General features: G+C 42.3%; 1 protein-coding gene across 6 annotated transcripts in view; it reads left to right on the top strand.

The window, feature by feature from the left end:
* Positions 1-10516, top strand: part of SYTL2 (synaptotagmin like 2) — a 55891-nt gene that overhangs the window by 2196 nt on the left and 43179 nt on the right. For 3 of the 6 annotated variants that reach the window (XM_090134088.1, XM_031612455.2, XM_031612454.2), the window contains exon 1: positions 1506-1633. The exons of 1 other annotated variant lie outside the window; for it this stretch is intronic. The gene's annotated coding sequence lies outside the window, so the exon portion shown is untranslated. Of the gene's footprint in view, positions 1-1505; positions 1634-10516 lie in introns of those variants that run through there. 2 more of the 6 variants (XM_031612456.2, XM_090134086.1) reach the window with 2 other exon arrangements.

Here is a 10516-nt window from a genome sequence, read left to right as displayed (position 1 = left end):
TGCCAAGAGTGTCAAAAGGGCCCCCACTTCTAATTAATGCACTAAGTTACGTGAGCAGAGGTGCAGCCTGGATTTGAATACATACAGCTTAGAACACTGCATTAAGCTGAATAAACAGGATGTATGGATAAGAGGCACTTGAATGCAAAATATTACAGGGAGTAACTGAGTTTTGTGCTTTAACAATGCCTCCACTTCACTCAGATGCATGTTAATTGAAATGAAGCCCTATTAACATCCAGAACCTTAGCAGATAATGCATACAAAGCATTCTCTATTTGCTCTATTCCAGATGGTTCCAGCTTCATAGAATCGTTTGAGTTGGAAGGGACCTTTTAAAAGTAACCCAGTGCACCTCCCCTGCAATGCACAGGGATACATACAGCTGTTAGGTGTGCAGAAGCCACCAAGCCTGACCTGCAGTGTCCCCAGGGACGGGGCACCACCACCTCTCTGGGCAACCTGCCCCAGTGCTGCTTAGGGAGAGGCACCGTTGGAACACAAATGGCAGAATGTGTATTTTGTGCCACTGATTCAACAGAAAAGCACCCACGGCAGCACCTTGGACAAACAGATGACTGAATCCTCTGTTATCACTACTCGTATTATCACTACTTGTAGGGGTTGCCAGCAGGGACAGGGAGGTGATTGTCCCCCTCTACTCTGCTCTTGTGAAGCCCCATCTGGAGCCCTGTGTCCAGGTCTGGAGCCCCCAGTACGAGAAAGACAGGGAGCTGTTAGAGAGGGTTCAGAGGAGAGCCATGAAGATGATCAGGGGGCTGGAGCACCTCCCCTACGAAAACAGGCTGAGGGAACTGGGCTTGTTCAGCCTGGAGAAAAGAAGGCTGTGGGGTGACCTCATTGCAGCCTTTCAGTACCTAAAGGGAGCCTACAAAGAGGAGGGGAGTCAACTCTTTGAAAGGGTAGATAACTGCAGGACAAGGGGAAATGGTTTTAAGTTGAGGGAGGGGAGATGGAGGTTGGATGTCAGGGGGAAGTTCTTTACTATGAGAGTGGTGAGGTGCTGGAACAGCTGCCCAGAGAGGTTGTGGATGCCCTGTCACTGGAGGTGTTCAAGGCCAGATTGGATGGGGCCCTGGGCAGCCTGGTCTAGCATTAAATGTGGAGGTTGGTGGCCCTGCCTGTGGCAGGGGGGTTGGAACTTGATGATCCTTGAGGTCCCTTCCAACCCTGGCAATTCTGTGATTCTGTGATTCTGTATCTTTACTGCAAACAGGCGTATCTTCACACCTCTTAAATTACATATCATCAGCTAAAGTAAAATAAGGATCATTTTCCCTCACGTCAAGCCTGCGGACTTCACGTGGGATACCTACTCGCAGCTGCAGAGCCTGCTGCCACGACCTTTTCCCTCAGCGGTGCCATTTCAAACCTGCCCCACACAACCTCTCCCCATCCCGCAAAGCGCAGCGCCCGCCGCCCCCTCAGCAGCCCTCCCGGTGCCCGAGGCGGGCAGGGCGAGCCCGCCCAAGGAGCCGCCCAGCTCCGCGGGACGTGGCGCCGCCATTGGCGCGGGTCGGAGCCGCCTCCAGCCGCCACCTCCCTCTCCTCAGACAGGCGGCTGCCGGCTGGGATGAGGTAGATCGGGCTTGCTGCTGATCGGAGGGATGGGGTAAGCCGCGGAGAAGGCGGTGGGGTCCAGGAGGATGTCCCGCTGAGGGGTGCCCTCTGAGGGGTGCCCTGGGTGCTGTGCCTGTCACGCCTCACCTGAGCCTGGCTTCTGCAGAACGATGCTTTAATAACAGGCGGCCTTCTTCGTTTAAACAGGGCTCTCAGATCTCGGCTGAGAGATGCTAATAATTTTGAAGCGTGAACGGTGTCTTGCTTTCTGTCTCTAAAGTGACTTTGTGGAGTGGGACTTGGTTCTAAAATCCAGTGAGCTTGGTTGTGTCTGTGTGCGTTGAGGGATCTGCTGTATGTGAATGTCACTGCAGGATAAAGGCCACTTAAATTTGGGGCCAGGCTGTTGAATGACTGTGCAGGTACTGCTGAGCACTCTGTGGGGGCTCAAAGCTGGAAAGTTATGGCTGTGCAGTGCCATGGGGCTGATGCCCTGTGTTTAACACTGAAGGCTACAGTGCATGGAAGTGCCTTTCATCAGAGATACTGGAATAGAATTTATGATATTCATTAATTACTATCTCTTTTGCTTAGTGTTTTATGCACCTTGCTGCCTCCCCAGAAGAAAAGCCTGTGATCTCATCTGCTTCTGACACAGTTTTGGGAAGGAAGACATACCCTGGCCTTGCCAATGTCTTAGTTATTTTGCAGGATAATTCTTGTTCCATCAGACTTATCTCCTCTTTGTTCTGTAGGTTTATTCAGCTTTCATCACACATCTATCTTGTCTACTCTACATGCTTTTCTCCTATCTTACAAATTTTACTATTTGTATGTTTTCTTGTGCATAGCTTGGTCAAGTGTACCACGAGCCTCATTCCATTTGCAGTTTTGTATATTTATGCATAGCTATGTTATAAAATACTACTAGTAATATTACAGTATTACAAAATGCATATATGTTGTTACAAATACCATATTTTAGCATGCTTACATACAGGTTTAAAGCAAGGCAATGCTAAGGCATCTTGGTCTACTTTTAGTAGTGCAGCAGACCTCTGCTTTGGTTGCATCCTTGAATTTTCCAAAGCTGTCATTGGACCTATCTCATACTAAGGAAACTTCTTCCCAGCATCTCTTGGAGCCCAGACTAACACAGTATCAGTTTCACTGTCAGGCTTTTAAAAATCTGTGAAACAGGTCATTATGTTCTTGTTTACTCTCCTTTTTCTTCAGCCCAAGTACAGCTGGACTGCTGTGCAACTAGGAATGCAGGGCTCACTGGGTGAGAATGAGAGTCAGGAGAGAAAGTTTGGTCTGGGATGTGGTAGCCTGACTGCAAGGAAGTAGACCTGAGTTCTTGTTTCTGCTCGCAAGGTTGCATCATATCTTTAATGAACTTTTAGTTGGATGGGCAGTTTAATCCTTGGTGGTGCAGTCTTAGGGAGAGTTAAAAGTGAAGAAAATGAAATGTTCATAGAGTGGCATGTATTTGGTAAATGAGGGCATGTGTGTTTGAATCCTCTTGGATTAAATGGTTCTGGGGTTCTGGTTTCCCTCTCTTCTTGAGGGTGTGCCATGGTCACTGGGCAGTGCCTTGCATTGCTATCTTCATAAAGAATGAGCCACTCCTGCAAAACTAAATACCTTTGTTAGGCACAGGTATTATACTCTGAACTCTAGCCTCACAAACTAAACTCTTTATTTTGCTCACTGTATCTGAAAAACAATTTCAATCGCAACCTCCCTCTCCTTCTTTCCCACCCCTGTGCTTTTCAGCAGGATTTGCATGTCAAATCCAATTCATACAGCACAACTTGACATGGCACCTCATCAGTGCAACTGCAGGCTGCTGCAGAAGCTGTTCCCCACTTCTCACCTCTCACATGGAGCAGTTGGGTTTAGCTCTCACTGGGCCATCTTAGATTTCTTTGTATCAGAGTGCTGACTCTGCCTGGAACCATCTACCTTGCTCTGTTTGGCTCTGGTTATCAGCATTTGGGAAAAGACTGTTTTGCACGCAGCTGTTTGCATGGCTGGGCTGGGCCAACTCGTGAGTGAAGTTCTCATGGCTGATGGACTTCCTGTTATTATTGCAATTTAAGATCACTATTAAGGAGGACTGACATTGCTGCTTGCTGGCTTCAGATTTAGCCAGAATAAATGTGGTAGCAGATGGAATATTTACATTGTACAGATTTCCAATGCATAACAATATTTTTAATTAGGTGATAAGTATTTCCCTCTTAATAGGGAGCTATAGCAAACTTCTTTTAATGTGTTTATTAAAAATAGTAATTGCAAGGGTTAAAACTATGTGCTCTCTAAGATTCCTTGCAACCCAAACCATTTTATGATTCTACAAAAACTTCACTGCAAAACTTAATTCTGGTGATTCTGACTGCATTCTGTAGGCTAACATTTCTTTAACCATTTTCATTTTTAACTTATCCAGAAACATCTCCAGACTGACTTTTCTCCCTTCTATCTCCTTATCTCACGTATTGTTTCCATGACTGCAAGAGTCCCAGAGAACATTCCTTTCCCACTGGCACCTGATTTCTGCTGGTAATTTGGTGCTGTGTAAAATTCTGCTTTCAGGTAGGTGTGTGCCTCTGTTACTGTAGCAAGGACTGCATTAACTGACGCAAGCTTTCCTACCAGCTTTCAGATTACATCAATTATTAGCTGGGTAATTTTAAGCTAAGGAATGTGCATGAGTGAGTGTCCGAGGTTTGTGGTTAGTCTGTCATCTCATGAGAAAGGACAGCCAAAGGGTTTGGTTTGTTTGCTGGCTATTTGTTTACAGTAAATTAAACTAAACCATAGTCACAGTTAAGTTGGTGCCTGAAAATTAGGGGGCCTGCAGTGTCAAATTAAAAAGAGTGGTTTAGATAAGTAAGGATTGGTTCTGAGGCAAGGATGATGTGAAATGCTGCCCTCCTGATTTGGCAGTGTTGTGCTCAGACTGTCCCACCAAGCTAAACTGTGTAGCATCCTACAAAGGAAATGTGCTGTCACCAGTAACCTGAGCAGCAGTTCTCTGATGCTTAGAAGAGGCAGCCTGCCTGCCCAAAGGTTCCTAGTTTTACAAACACAGTGAGGGAAGAGCAGTGTGTCAGTAAGTTGTTGCTGTCCTTGCTCAACTAAAGAGCTCCACATTTGATTAACTCAAATGAGGATTGGGAGTAGGAAAAGAGTCCCTCCTTGCAGAGATGCAACAGGTCCTCTTGTTTAGAAAGCCTGCGTTAGCAACATTCTGGGCTGCACAGTGACTACAGAAGCTGCAGTTCAGTGTTCTTTGTTTTCATATATAAAAGATTATTTGAACAAGTAGGAAATGTGTCACTTCCCAGTAGCCATTTGATGGGAAATGCTTGTTAATTTGCTGTACTGCTTTCCTTACTTCCAGTCTTCAGTGGTACTGTTTCCAGACCAGAGCCCTCGATGGAAATGCCCACATCTGTGCTAATACAGGAGAGCAAGGAGGCAGGGTAGAGGTAGGGTAGCTCTGCCAAAGTCTCCAATACCTAAAGTTCTCACCTCCTCTGTACTGGGAACCACTTAACTTTGATTTGCCTAAGGCTAAAACTTACTAAAAACAAGAATACATTTTACAGCAGGTTTTTTTAGTCACTTTTTTTTTAACCATCCATATCAATGGAATTAATGTAGAAAACACATCCTAGGATTTGAATCTGTAGTTATAGTGGGGAAAAATTCCAAAGGAACTAGCCATCAAATACTGAAGTGTGTCAGATAAGTGTAGGTATGGTCAGAAGATAAATTCATGCAACAGTTTGCCTCCAACCTTTACTAGATAATGCAGTTTTATTCAAATCTTTTTTCAGGCAAGATGTAATAACACTCTGTTGAACAGTATCATTGGTGGGTCTACCAATGCCTGCATAGAGAATGAGGCAGTGATGATGGGAGCTTGTGTCTTGTTAGCCTCCCTGTTCTCCTTTTGGAGGGAGTCTCCTCCCTCTGTAAAGGGAGATGAAAATCACTGGTTACAATAAACAATGCTTGGCCTTCAAAGATCCAGAAGATTGAGCCATTTTCACCATGATATTAAAATATCCCTTGCCCTGAGAATGTATTATTTATTTTGCAATCACTGGTAAAGAGAATTATCAACTAGAAGAATGTAGTTCTTGCATATGAATAATTATTCAAACAATATGCTGGTGCTTACATAGGTGTATGATATGTAAGGAAGCACAACCAGAATCAGAGCCTCACAATCTATAATGAAATATATACATTACTGTTCTTAACTTGCTGAAATTTCTGTAATTTTAAAGCTGCTTAGTAGAGAACTCAAGATCTTGTGTGCAGTTTTGTACTTCAGACAGTTAAGAATAAATGGCTTGGCATCTACAGTCAACCTGATGAACAGTGGTCAGTGGAAAAACACCATTTAGATGTGTTTCTATTAGTTTCCTCTTTCATTTATGAACCTGTTATTCCAGAGACCGCATCTGCTTGAAACCACTGTCCCAATGACTGTGTACCATAGCAGGTATAGAGATTCACATTCTTAGGCACTGCTACCAATATCCAATGAAAGTCCTATGAAAGAAATGGCAAGCAGCCATACGTTATTAGAGGGATTAGGCTACAGCCAAAACAAATTGTTCTTTCCTCTTCCAATTTTCTCTTAACTCTTCTGTTAACTCTTTTCTATTTGCTGTTAACATTTTTGCTCTCTTGTTCAGAGTGCATTTTGTGTAAACCAGAATACTTGCCTGTCTAATATCACCGAGGCTGTCAGTAAGACTGTTTTCAGATTGCAGCTACTCTGCAGGTAAAAAACAACAGGAGTCTCCTTAGTTCTGGTAAGCAAGGGCAAGGTGGGAGCAGGGTTTCTTCTTTTGTTTTCCTGTTGTGGATGCCTTGAGCAGTTGTCTGGTACTGTAATTGCAGATAAGTAGCTTCTTTTCTTTATCTGCATATCAGTGAACATGGCACAGGAGAGCACATGGGTATAAAATAAAACATTTATGTGTTTGTACAAGCAATTTTAATATTGCCCTATTAGATATTCCCTAGTTCTGCAAAGGTTCCAACACCAGCTTCTACTTTGCGACCAGCTAGATAAAAACTTTCTGCCTCCCACTGGCTAAAAACTCATGTTGTTGGCAAATACTGCTCTTTAGTTTAGTCTCTGGGACTGCTGGAACTGTAATATGCTGTGTACATCTAGCTGGTATTGTTTTGAAAAGGCTTTGATAACACCTCGAGAAAGAGCAGCTGGATTGGCTACAGATATGCATATCTTACTGGAAGATCTTTTTCTTTTGTCCTCTCAAGAATTAAATTGACAACAAGTCGCCTTGAATGTGTTTAAGCTCAGGCCTTAACATTGCAGGCAACTGTGTTTGAGACTCTTGACTAAGAACTTAAGTTCCTCTTGAGAGTTAATTGGTTTTCTTTCTCCATTACCCAAACTTAACTCTATAGTCCTCTGAACTTCTGTGCAAATACACTCATGACCATCTTAAACTATTTGTACTCATGCCAACACTGGCATTTAGTTTAATTAGCTGTTCTTCCTCCAAGAGATTTGCTTCATGTGTTTCAAGAAATTATATTTTCTAAGCCTAATTTTTTTTTTTTTTTTTTTTTTTTTTCCAAAATACTGTTACTACCTGATGTGACCTTCTAATGGGAGCCAGTCCTGCAAACTTCTCCTTGTTCATTGTGCTCCAAAATAAAGGATTTCCTGAGAACGAGTTCTTGGGACAACCTTAGTTGTCTTTCTTCTGAGAATGAGTTTCCCTGCAGATGCAAGTTGTTACATTGCACAATTCTGTTTATCTTTCTTCCTCAGCTTCCCGTTGCCTCGTTTCTGGGTTTTCAACTCATCCCAGCTGCTAGTGCTGATATGTTGAAGCAGTAACATCAGTAAAATAAAACCAAGAGCATATATATTGCTTGTAACTAACTTATGAAGGTACATACAGATGCAGGCTGTTGATCAGCCAGGCTGTAAGGGTAGCTGTTCTGCTGGAGGAGTTGGCACAAATAGGGTTGCAGAAGCAGGCCAGATTATTGGATAGGCTGTCACCTGCTTTTTCCTGTTAAAAGGCATTGGCTGCAAGACAGATTCTCTCAGGTGAAACCTTAGCAGCTTAGACCTAGTGTACAAGGAGCACAGAAGGCAATTTTGAAATGTAAATCTAAGACATGCTGAGGTTGCTGCGTGTAAAAGGAAGCTCTGTTGATTTGACTGGACCAACTGACTGGGGTTTTCCTGCTTGGTTTCTGATCCTGTAGATGAACTTAATGTCAGTCATAACAAACCACTCCAACATCTTCCTTACCTTTCCCTCATTACATCCCATATATATGCACTGAGTGAAAATGTAAAAATCTAAGCTATGATTGTGGTCTTTCTTAATATGGTATAATGTTTGGAGTGCAGTATTTGAATTCAGATTCTTTACCAATGTGGGAGAAAGTAGAGGAAAAATAAAGGTCTGTGCAGGGCCAACAAAGCAGTCTTGCTGTTATAACATGTTCCAGACAAATGCAAAGCCTCCCTGGAAGGCATGGAGACATACAACTGCCTGAGGAGGTTTTGAGAAACTTTATAAGGCACCACTTTTGGATGACTGCCTGACCTAAAGCATTTGGCAGTTGTGAGCAACTTAAGAGTTGAGGATGGGGAGAAGAACAGTGCATCTCAGGCCTTATTTTTTATTTTTTATTTTCAAGACATAGAAACTTTCATGCACAAATTACAGAAAGCATAATTTCAGATTCTGGTTTATTACAGGGAGTAGAAACCTTTTATGAAAGGAAAGATTTTTGGTGTGGTTTCATTTGAATTTTAGGAAAAAAAAAAAAAAAAGATGCCTCATATCCCAAGTGTCACAAGTGTTAGTCTACAATGTAAGATGACAGACTTTTCTCCAGAGATCGTTGGTCTAGTGGTTCTATCAATTTCCATGATTTAATCAGTCTGTTGTGGATCTTTCTGTTTTATTTGAAACTTAGGTCTAAACACTCTCTTGCCAAAGATGAATGCTGAGACTTCTCTATTCTTTCTGACATGTACAGGATATTTAAGAAAAAGTATGTGAAGAATGAAAGAAGAAGAAAAAAGAAAGTGGAAGAATTAAGCTTGGATTGGTGGTGTGATTCAAACTGGACAAAGGCATTGATTTATTTTTAATTTTTGAAATTTGGCTGTAGATCTCAAGTGCTATACTCTAAGCCAACATTTTGTACCATCAGTGCTTACGATCTCCTGCAGAAAGCCAGCCTTGCAGTAGCCTGTGTTAGGAGGTCTCCCGAGGCTGGTAGTGTACATCACATGCACACACAGAGGTTTTCACCTTGTTTATGCAGAGGCTAACATCTGTTTTACCTTCAGTTGGTCTCTAGCATGGTTCCAGTGACTAAAGACTTGTGATCATAGTACAAACTGCGTCACACTTCAGCATATGGATGATGCACATTAAAGAAAGAAAAATTATTGTTAGGTTGTTTTTCCTTAACTGCTTATCCAGTGAGATTAGGAGCCAGTTTTTCAGGTATTCAGTCATGCTTTAAATGATCCATTATGTTGTTATCTTTGCAAAGAAACCTGAAAGGTCTCAGCTGCACTACTTATGTCTAGGCAGCTCACCAAAAATGAAGTGGCAGTGCAAATTCAGTTGCAGAATCTACTCTACAGAATGATGGTATCTGGGAAGTTCAGTCCCACTGTGCCTTGCTTTGGGTTCCCTTCTCTCTGTTCAGCCCAACTGTTTCTTTTAAATTTTTGAATTAAACTGTTAAAGAACATAACTCTCCATCAGCCTCCTTAAAGATAAAGATACTGTTCCTACAATAGATTCCTTACAGACTTGATTGGCCAGAAACATAAGAGAAAAGATCAGCTTTTCATTGCAGTTATGTTGCATGAATCATGGAAAAGCTGAATGTGGTAGCCAAACATAACCACATGCAGAAGGCTGTTGCACTTCTGGGGAGGACCATTAACTTGGCTGCAGCTGCCTCCCACATCTGTAAGATGTGCTATTTTTAGAGGTGAAGCTTCCTTTTGAGTAATGCCAGTGCTAATGTCTTGTTTTCCTCTCATGGTTGAATTGTTTACAGCTTCTGGGACCAGAGGAGCAAGCACAAGGATTACCTGCATGATTTTAATGTTCATTAGATCACTACAGTGCAAGTAAGCTACAAGGCTGCACCAGTAGCTATCCTTTTTTAATAGGAGATCTGTTCAGTAACAGCTTCTCTGCTGCCTCTCATCAGTTTTATCACTTAGGATGCTTCTGAGGCTTGCACTGAATTCAAGTTGTTCTGTTTGTTTGTTTGTTTGTTCCCCCCCATCCCCTCTGGTTTCATTGTATCAATGAAGCATTTACTCTGAAGCACTAAGAGACCCTGATGTAGACTTAGCTGACTTGCCTCCTCCAACTTTATTCTTCTGAGCTTTTTCAGGAAGAGGCTTTTGCCTGCAAGTGAATAGTCATCTGCTTTTCCAGAGGGTACCATGGCCTATAAAACAGAGACAAAACAGTTTTTAAAACTACTACTTAAAGATTCAATTTGGTTTGGATAAAGCAGTGAGATTCATGTTACTGCACAATTTCTGATTCCACATATTCAAGACGTTTCTGTAGCCATTAGTTTGCTTTCATTACGTATGTTCTGTAGAACAGTGATTAAGCCTACATGGGATCATATTCCTGACATAATTATATGCTATTACTGGTAAAATACTGTGAGTAAAAGTTGAATTCCAATCTTGTAAACTAAATTGGATTGCAGCCTGTGGAAACTATAGATACCCTGAACTTCCAATGCTGTGGGCTGGTACAAAGGAAGGGAAAATTATTCAAACTTTAGTACACTTCTGGAAACAGTTCCTTCCTCTTGAGCTCAAGTCAGAAGAATAGAGGCATTCTGACTTCATCCA

Source organism: Phasianus colchicus, chromosome 1 (assembly GCF_987193195.1).
Source record: "Phasianus colchicus chromosome 1, bPhaCol1.hap1.1, whole genome shotgun sequence".
In the NCBI taxonomy this organism is placed as follows: Eukaryota; Metazoa; Chordata; class Aves; order Galliformes; family Phasianidae; genus Phasianus; species Phasianus colchicus.
Note: the sequence above shows the minus strand (reverse complement) of the source record. Positions and strands in the feature narration are given on the sequence as shown.